We start from the raw sequence: 10326 nt of genomic DNA, 5'->3' as shown, positions 1-10326 counted from the left end.
AACTACACATAATAACATGGGGTATCTTAGAGAGATAACAAATTTAAAAAGCAACCCTGAAGATTACATACTGTGAGATACCATCTTTATAAGACTAAAGAACAAGCAAAACTAGGCAGTGCATTCTTTGGGGGATATAGATGATAGGAAAAAAATATTTTTAAAAAGGGAAATATAAACATGACATTTTAGGATAATGGTTTTCTGTGGAACGAGAAAAGGGGATCAGGGTGGGGAACAGGGAGTTAACAGGTTGTGTTTCCTTAAGTTAAATGTTGGATGGTGGGTTTCTGAGTGTTCACTTTATAAATATAAATATTATTCTACACATATACATATGTATGTATGATCATATGTATCAAATATTTTATTTAAGAGAAAAATGGTCATTCTGGCTACTGTATAGAGAATGTATTATTTTGGTGAGACAAGTTAGGGGCTGTTTTAGTCTCCCAGTGAGAGAAAACCAACTTTCCATTGTACATATTCCAGGAGGCTGGAGATGGAGCCCATAGTCCACCAGTCATACCTGCCTAACACCTGGCACCACTCTGCATATGTAGTCAATGATCAATACAATTTTATTCAATAAAATCATGCATTTGCAGGTAGAAAGAGCCACTAGATACATTAAAAGCCAAGACATAGGCTCATAATGGTTGTTGAACTACCAGCTCCATGGCACATTCATTATCTGTCCCACCACACCCCTCCCCCTGATTCTAGAAGACCCATCCTCACATCCTATAGGAGGAAAGTAACATCAAGGCAAAGTTTGACTGGAATAGGAACGCTGCAAGTTGGCTGATTCTTTCACTCTAATGACTCTTAAACACTAAACATAACAAAATTATCCTTTAAAATCTGTAGTCTTAATAGTTTATAACATATATATATATACATATATATATATGGATACCTAAACATACATGCCTAAATACATTTATTATTTATTTTGCCTACATATCCTCTACATGATTATCTAATTCTATATGCTTATCTCCAATAACTCCATCAGCTCTTTAAGGGAAGTATTTAAGTGCTCACACTCTCTCTCTCTCTCTGCCATCTATAAAGTGTTGAGGTGAGCATATTGAGGTGCTAACCCCTCACTGTATAGAACATCAGAATTGCTCCATATCTGTAGAAGCTGGGAAGGCCTCTTCTCAACTGCTCTAGGCTGTATGCTCTGTTAAAGAGAAGGACTTCCCCATAGATGAGGGGACTGTTAGACAAAGCCATTCAAGACAATTCCTACATTATAAATTCTGACAGCAGACACACAGTGGTTGATTAGTGAATTTTTCTCTCATTCAGAGGCAGCAACTGCTAAGACATCTGGCCTCTTCTTATAGTGGTCCTGGATTCCTGCCACAATCTTATTTATTATCTTCTGGGATATAGTCTGCCAATAAGAATATCAGAAATTTATTGCTGAGTGGAGGAGCTAAGATACAAGTTTTAGTCCTATGTCCAGAAACAAAAACAAAATAATCAGGATGTGGAATGCTGAGTGGATAGATGTAAGGAGGAAGCGAGATCACCAGCTTGAGACCTCAGCTTGGTTACCAAATCCAGGTGGGAGCCTGTTAGAAGAATAACAGGAAGAGTTGGGGAACTGTTAGGAAATACCACATTCCAAAGTTGACATGCTGAAACAGAATAAGATTGACAGACTTGCCCTTAAATCAATTCTTTTTTTTTAACTTTATTTATTTTTATTTGTTCATTTTAGTTATATATGACAGTAGAGTATATTTTGACATATTTATGCAAACATGGAGTACCTCTTATTCTAACTAGGATACCAGTCTTTTGATGGTACATGATGTGGAGATTCACTGTGGTGTATTCATACATGAACATAGGGAAGTTAAGTCAGATTCATTCCACTGTCTTTCCTATTCCTGTCCCCTCTCCCTTCCCTTTATTCCCCTTTGTCTAATCTACTGAACTTCTCTTCTCCCCTCCCCCTTGTTCTGTGTTAGCATCCACATATCAGAGAGGACATTCAAACCTTTGTGTTTTTTTTTGGGGGGGGGGGGATTAGCTTATTTCACTTAGCATGGTCTCCAGTTCCATCCATTTACCGGAAAATGCCATATTTCATTCTTCTTTGTGGCTGAGTAATATTCCATTGTGTATACATGCCACATTTTCTGTATCCATTTATCTGTTGAAGGGCATTTAGTTTGGTTCCATAGTTTAGCTACTGAGAATTGTGCTGCTATAAACATGATGTGGCTGTGTCACTGTAGTGTGCTGATTTTCAGACCTTTGGGTATAAACCAAGGAGTGGGATGACTGAGTCAAATGGTGGGTCCATTCCTAATTTTCTAAAGAATCTCCATACTGCTTTCCAGAGTGGTTGCACCAATTTGCAGTCTCTGGCAATGTATGAATGTATCCTTTTCCCCACATCTTTGCCAACATTTATTTGTACTTGTATTCTTGATGATTGCCATTCTGACTGGAGTGAGATAGAATCTCAATGTAGTTTTAATCTGCATTTCTCTAATGGCTAGAGATGTTGAACATTCTTTCATACATTTGTTGACCATTCGTATTTCTTCTTCTGTGAAGTGCCTGGTTCAGTTCCTTTGCCCAATTATTGATTGTGTTATTTGGTTTATTTTATGTATTTATTTTTTAGTTCTTTATATATGATGTCAATTAATGCTCTATCTGGTTTCTTGGGATTAGCTTATTTCACTTAGCATGATAGTCTCCAGTTCCATCCATTTACCGGAATGGATGGCAAAGATTTTCTTCCATTCTGTAGGCTCTCTCTTTGCACTTTTGATGCAATTCCTATTAAAATCCTAATGATGTTCTTTGTAGAAATAGAAAAAGCAGTCATAGAGCTGGGATTGTGGCTCCGTGAGGAAGTGTTTGCCTTGCAGATGTGAGGCACTGGGTTCAATCCTCGGTGCCTCATAAAAATAGATAAATAAAACAATGGTGTTTTGTCCATCTACAACTAAAAAACATTTTTTAAAAGAAAAAAACAACTATGAAATTCATTTGGAAAAATAAGAGGACCACAATAGGCAAAGGAATCCTTATGAGAAAACTAAAACAGGAAGCATCACAATACTAGACTTTAAATTATACAACAGAGCTATAACAAAAATAGCATGATACTGTCCCAAAACAGACATGAAGATCAATGTAACAGAACAGAAGACACAGAGACAAACCCACATAAATACAGTAATCTCATACAAGACAAAGGTATATATTGGAGAAAAGATAGCCTTTTCAACAAGTAGTGCTGAGAAAACTGGAAATATATATGTAGAAGAATTAAATTTAACCTCTATCTCTCACCCTGAACAAAACTCAACACAAAGTAGATCAAGGACATAGACACTAGACCAGGAACTCTGTGCCTACTAGCAGAAAACATAGGCCCAACTCTCCAACATCTTGGCTCGGGAACCAACTTCTTCAACAAGACTCCTAAAGTGCAAGATGTAAAATCGAGAATTAATAAATGAGACAGTATCAAACTAAAAAACTTCTTCACAGCAAAAGAAATACTCAAAAGAGCAAAGAGAGAGCCTTAAGTCAATTCTTAAGGGGCAGGAGTCTTCTTGAAGACCTTAAACACCTCTGGATTTGTTGTGTTTGTTGTGGTTGTGTGTGTGTGTGTGTGTGTGTGTGTGTATGGTTTTGTTGTTGTTTCCAAAATAAAAATTTGCTAGAGCATCTCCTAAGCTTTACATGCCAGGTACCACCTTTACATGTGGAGTCTCATTTAATCTGCACCATATGTTCATGGCCTACCATTATTTCCTCATTTTGCAAATAAGGAGAGTGAGACTTCAGGTGAAATTATTTACCCAAGGTCACATAATTATTGGGAGAAAGGATTGGCAGAGATGGAGACAAGTTGAGCTGGATTTAAATGACAGTCTCTAATAGGTAAACTTCCCAGAATGTATCCCTGAGCTTAGCAGATAAGCCTGTACCAACCCTAAAGCTAAGAATGACTCTAAAACCTTTAGAGAGGTTTGGCTACTCCGCTGAACATAGGCTGCCTACCTCTGTTCCCACCAACGTAACTGGTAAATAGAATGATGTATGAATTTCTTTTGTTCTGTGGCTATAAAAGTTTATGTAAATTCTTTCACAGTGGAACTTTCTTTCAGGATAATTTTGAATGGTCACTTATATTTGGTTCAGAGTAAACTATTTTCTTATTTCCTTTAAAAAATAAATCTAAAAAAATAAAAAATAAATCTAGACAGTCTCACCCTCAAGCTATCATCTTAGGCAACAATTGATAACTACTTTCTGGTGATGCTTTGTCTTCAGGTCCCTTAAAGTTGTGGACAATGTTCATATAAAAAAGTTAAAAAATGAGTTTATGCTCATTTGACTTTGACAACTGAACATTTTTTAGATAACTGGAGAGAGCCCAGGATTAGAACTACTGCTTTGGGCATGGACAGACCCAGAGGTGGGCATGTCAAGGTTCCTCCTCCCTGAGTCCTCTTTGGAGGATTCAACGTCTCTGCTATAACCCTGCCCCCACCACTCTCAGGCCCTGGAGCTTGAAAGAGGACATCAGTGGCAGGCCTCGAAGACAGGGGAGGACAAGTCGAAGCATGATAACTCTGATTATAAAAACCCAAGGCCCCATAAAAATTCTATTTCTAAAGATTTATATTCTCCTTAAAGCCATGAGGAGTTGAGGTAGCTAAAAAAAAATCTACTTGTAAAGCAAATAGGATTATTGGATTGTGAAATTGAGAGCCATAAAATTTAGAACAATTTTATATAAGACAACTTTTTTTTTTTTTTGTATTTCAAAGTAAAAGAGTCAGACAGCATCAAGTCAATTTGAATCTCAAAGGAAAAGTGGAACAAGGGTTTCTCTTGGCTGAGCAACTGAAAACCCACCCTGAGTAGGGGGTGACTTAGGTGAGACACCTGCTCTGGGGCAGAAGGTTGAACTTGTCCCTGATTCTTGCTGTCTAAGGGTGAAGAGTAAACCAGCCGTCGTCTCCTATTTCCTAAATCTCTCAATGTCTGAGGAAGCCTCCTCTTTGTTTCTCCTGTGAAAAGCCTCTTTTAATTTCTGTGCCTCCTTGGGCCTCTTCACCACATGGCTCCCCAACTTCACACTTCATAAGGCCTCGTCAAGTATGACCTTTTTATGTTGTTCCTTCATATTCAATTTCCTCTTCCATTTGAAGAGTGAGGTTTTTTGTTGTTGTTGTTGTTTTTTTTTTTTTTTTTTTGGTACAAGGGCAATTCTGAGGCTTCTCTTGTTTTCCCTGGTCCTAAGTAAGTGGTAGCTTAGTGCAGTGATTATGATTTGAGTTTGAATCCTGAACCTGTGTGATACTGAATAGGTTACTTATCCTTTTCTTCTTCTGTAAAATAAGGATTAAATGGGCACAAAGCCCTTAACTCGGTACCTAGCACACACAGGTATTTATCACACAGGAGCATTATTCATTATTATCTCGTATTGATTGGGAGAAATGACTTCGGGCCTGACACACAGCTGGGGCACTCTAATGGATGATACCCCCACCCAGCCTCTCTGGGTCTGTACATACCATTCCTCCCTTTTCAAAACGAGAAACTGAATCTTTCTTGCAACCACCCCCACCCCCACCACTACAGCTCCTCTCCATCTGATTTGAGTGTGTATTACCATCTCATCACGATGCCACTTAGACCAGGCCTTCTGAATGCGGAGCCGCAGAAGGGGCTGGGCGCAGGCTGGGGCAGGGGACTGCCCCATTAACATTCAATCCATAATAGAGACCATTTATCTTGGCAGCAAAATACCCCAGCCTGTAATGATGGGAGGAAATGGGGGTGGGTTACCAGAGCAACAGAAAGACTTGAGCTGCACGGTTTCTATGGCAACAGAGAGCAGGCACGAGAGCACTCTCCTTGTTCAAAAGATGGTTAGGCTCACCAGCAGCACCCGTGACTCATCAGGTGGATGGCGATGCAGAGGGCAAATTGGTGAAAGGGGTCCTCTCAGAATTTAGGACAGAATGCAGCCCGCGAAAGACCCAGGAACTCTTCAAGCTGACACCCAGATTCTCTGTTAGGAATCAGGGTTCCCTCTTTGGCTAAATAATTCCTCCCTTTTCCCTCAATTTTTATTTTATTTTAAAAAAGTCAATGATTGTTTATACTAAAAACATTAGTCCGCACCGAGAGGACACCTCCTCCCTCCCCTGATGTCTGGAGGCAACAACCACTTTTAGCAACTTTAGCTGTATGCCCTGTATTTACTTCCATATTTTAAGTATTTTCATATAAAACACAATTTCCTATTAAAGTAAGAGGATAAAGCTCTCTCACACACCACCTCCCTTAAATTCAGCCTCCTAATATGATGGTATCACAATTTCTGAATAAATCCATATACATGGATTATGTTCTAACATTAAGGGCAGGCAAATATTGGCTGGCTGCTGAGGCAATTATGGAACTTCAAAGAAATGATTTTGCTTGGGCAGGGGGTTGGAGTCCTCCCCATTTGAGAGGCAGACTTTCTTTTTGTTAATATTTTATTTTTGATTAACATGAATTAATTGTACCTAGTAATGGGGTACAGTGTGATATTCTAATACAAGCTGACAGTGTGCCCTGATCAAATCCAGCCTCCCTTTATTTACCCCTCACTTTCCACCCCTACCATCACTACTGTATATTCAAGTCGACGACTCTTTTATGTTTTCACTCATGAGAAAGGACATACAATCCTTGTCTTTCTGTGGCTGGCTTATTTTACTCAACATAATGCCCTTCAGTTTCATCCTTTTTGCTGGAGATGACAGGATTCTTCTTCACTGCAGAATAATATTCTATTGTGTGTATACACCACATTTTCTTTATCCATTCATCTATTGATTGGCACCTAGGCTGATTTCATCTCTTAGCTATTGGGAAGTGCTACAATCAACCTGGGCATGCAGGTATCTCTTTGGTATTCTGATTTTATTTCCTTTGGCTATATACCCAGACGTGAGATTATTGGATTATATGGTATATCTATTTTTAGTTGCTTGAGGATCCTCCATACTGCTCTGCATAATGACTGGACTAATTTAAATTGTGTATGAGAGTTCCTTTTTCTCCATATCCTCACCAACAATTGTATTTATTTATTTTTGATAATAACCATTCCATGGGATGAGATGACACCGAAATATAGTTGGTTTTTTTTTTTTTTTTTTTTTTTTTTTTTGTGTGTGTGTGTGTGGTGTATTTACCAGGGATTGAACCCAGGGATGCATAACCACTGAGAAACATCCCAGCCCACTTGTATATTTTATTTAGAGACATAGTCTCACCAAGTTGCTTAGGACCTCACTAAGTTGCTGAGGCTGGCTTTGAACTCATGATCTCCTGCCTCAACCACCCCAGCCACTGGGATTATAGGCATGCACCACCACGCCCCGGCTCACTATAGTTTTAATTTGCATTTCCCAGATGACTAATGATATGATAATGATTTTTTTCATAGATTTGTTGGCCATTCATATTTCTCCTTTTGAGAGTGTATATTCTTTTTAAAATTGGATTACTTTTTTGTTGTTGTTGTTTTTAAGGTTTTTGCATTCCTTAAATATTCTGGATATTAATCCTTTGTCAGTTGGCAAATGTTTTCTCCCATTCTGTAGAGTGTCTCCTCACTCTGTAGATCATTTCCTTCACAGCATTGTAGTTTGATACAATCCCACTTATCAATTTTTGCTTTTGTTTCCTGTGTTTTGGGGGTCATATCCAAAAAAATCATTACCTATACTAATGTCTTGATGTATTTTCTGCTAGTCCTTTCATAGTTTCTGTTGTTACATTCAGGTCTTTCATCCATTTTGAGGTTGGTTTTTTTGGTACAGGATGGGAGATAGGAGCCAAGTTTCAATGTTCTGCACATGCATGTCCAGTTTTCCCAGCACCATTTATTGAAGAGTCTGTTCCTTCTCCAATGTGGGTTTTGGGTGTCTCTGTCAGCAGTCAGACTTCCACCATCTCCTGGGTCCTGTTCTGGCACACCTGCCTTCCTCTGGGCTTGACGTCCCCGTCTCTGGAATCTGTTCAATTTCTCTAGAGAATGGTCTCCAGCTTTGCAGCAACAGCACTGGAGACTGGAGGACTCTGCCTGTGTCTTACACAGGCTTCCACTTGATGCCCTTGTTTCCTGCCTGCTGCCTCTTGCTCCCCTTCAGCAGTAGCTGAAGCCTTGGATCCTGGGCCTCTCTTCAGACCCTGGGGCTCCACCTTTCTTCCCACTGCCCTCTGCTGAACAATGAAGTTCTGAATCCCAGATGTCTTTTTTTTTTGGTAACGGGGATTGAACACAGGGGCACTTAACCACTGAGCCACATCCCCAGCCCTTTTTTGCATTTTATTTAAAGACAGGGTCTCGCTGAGCTGCTTAGGCCCTCGCTAAGTTGCTGATTTTACTGGCTTTGAACTCACAATCCACCCGCTTCAGACTCCCAAGCTGCTGGAATTATAGGTGCACCTTGGCTATGGATGTCTTCTGGTGCTGTCCAAAATGGAGTTGTATGACTGGCTCTTACGCCCTTGTTACTTTGAAGTGATTTTAATTCACAAGGGCAAACACACCTTTTGCCTTCCTCAATCTGGACATTTTCTTGAAGACCTTGGTTGCCTGAGAGGTAGCCTCCTCCAGGATGATTTTGCAAAGCGGCTAAATTATATAAAATACCTGATTTTTTTTAAAATTACAGTACCTTTATTTTAAATGTACAACCACCTAAACCTATCCAGAGAATAATTTGATTTGAAAAAAATATATATTTTTAAGGTTTTTTTTTTTTCTTAAAAAAAATTTCTCTCTGGTACATTAGAGTCAAATCGAGGTGACTTTTACCTTTTGATTGAGCTCACTTTTGAGACTATCCTAGCAAAATAATTCAAGACAAGCATTAAATGAGATTGATCATTGTTATATCAAGTATAATTGTGAAAAATGAAAATTAATCTAAACGTCCAATGAGAAGCAAACTGTGATATGTGAATGCAGTGGAATAATCTGTGAAACAGGGAAAGCATGCCATCATACCAAGCGAAAGAAACTGGATGCAAAGTTGGCTTTATGCTCTGGTATTTAATACAAGTACATTAACTATCCATTATGATCATTGCATTGCAAATCTTCAACTGTAAAAGTGGGAGAATTTGGATATGATTACATCTGTCTTGTTAAACACAATATAATAAAGACAACCCCTCAGAATTGTCATGAGAATTAAAGAACATCCTTTAAAGATTTAGCTCATGCCTAACATATAGTCACTGTGCAATCAATGTTAGCTACTATTCCTGCTATTGTTTTTATGCACTACACAGGTATATGTATAAAAGATATGGAATTATGTGTCTTACATTCCCATTTTTCTTTTTCCAGTATTTTTTTCAAAAAATAATAATCGACACACACACAAGTATCTCTGCAACAATGAAGCAACATTTATATTATAACCGAATTTTTGTAAGCTTTGAGGACCTCTGACTCTTGATGTAGAGCAGTGATACCAGAAACATTAGCATCATCCACAAAGTTGTTAGAAATGTGAATTCTTGGGCCCCAGCCCAGACCCTCTGGATCAGAAACTGGTATAAGGACCAACAATCTGTGTTTTGAACAAGCCTCCAGTGGGTTCTGGAACATGTTGAATGGTTTTTATCTTTAGGTGTACTTTAGATTCATTTTAGGAGATTAAAATTAATGAAACCTGCTCCCACCCAGATTAATTAAATCAAATTCCTGGGTTGGTGCTCCAGGGTTGGTCATTGTAGAAGACTAAGGTACCCTCATGCACAACCTAGACTGAGAACCACAGATTTAGAGATATCAATCTACAAAGGCCAAGTTAGATGGGAGGGCTGGTAGTCTTATGGGCAGTCTTTTTAATTTTATTCCACCATCTTTGGTTTCTATAAGATGCTCTTGGGCCTATTCTTTTTTTTAAATTTTATTTTTTAGTTTTTTAGGAGGACACAATACATTTTATTTTTATGTGGTGCTGAGAATCGAACCCAATGCCTCACGAATGCTAGGCAAACACGCTACCACTTGAGCCACATAACCAGCCCATTGGGCCTATTCTTAATGGATTTTAAAGCCAAGGAGGAAGAGGAACAATTGATAAGCCTCTTCAGAGCCCCCAGACATGAGTGGACATATCTTGGAGATTAGAAAAAACAGAAATTTCTCAGTTCTAGAGAGAAAAACAGGAACAGTTTAATATGGTAATATAAACCAGTATGTCATGATTCTCCCTACATTTGAGAAAACTCCCTCTTTGTAAAGTG

The sequence above is a fragment of the Marmota monax genome, unplaced genomic scaffold, assembly GCF_021218885.2.
Source record: "Marmota monax isolate L192 unplaced genomic scaffold, Marmota_monax_Labrador192_F-V1.1 WCK01_AAM20220418_F8-fsc00024, whole genome shotgun sequence".
Classification (NCBI taxonomy): domain Eukaryota; kingdom Metazoa; phylum Chordata; class Mammalia; order Rodentia; family Sciuridae; genus Marmota; species Marmota monax.
Note: the sequence above shows the minus strand (reverse complement) of the source record.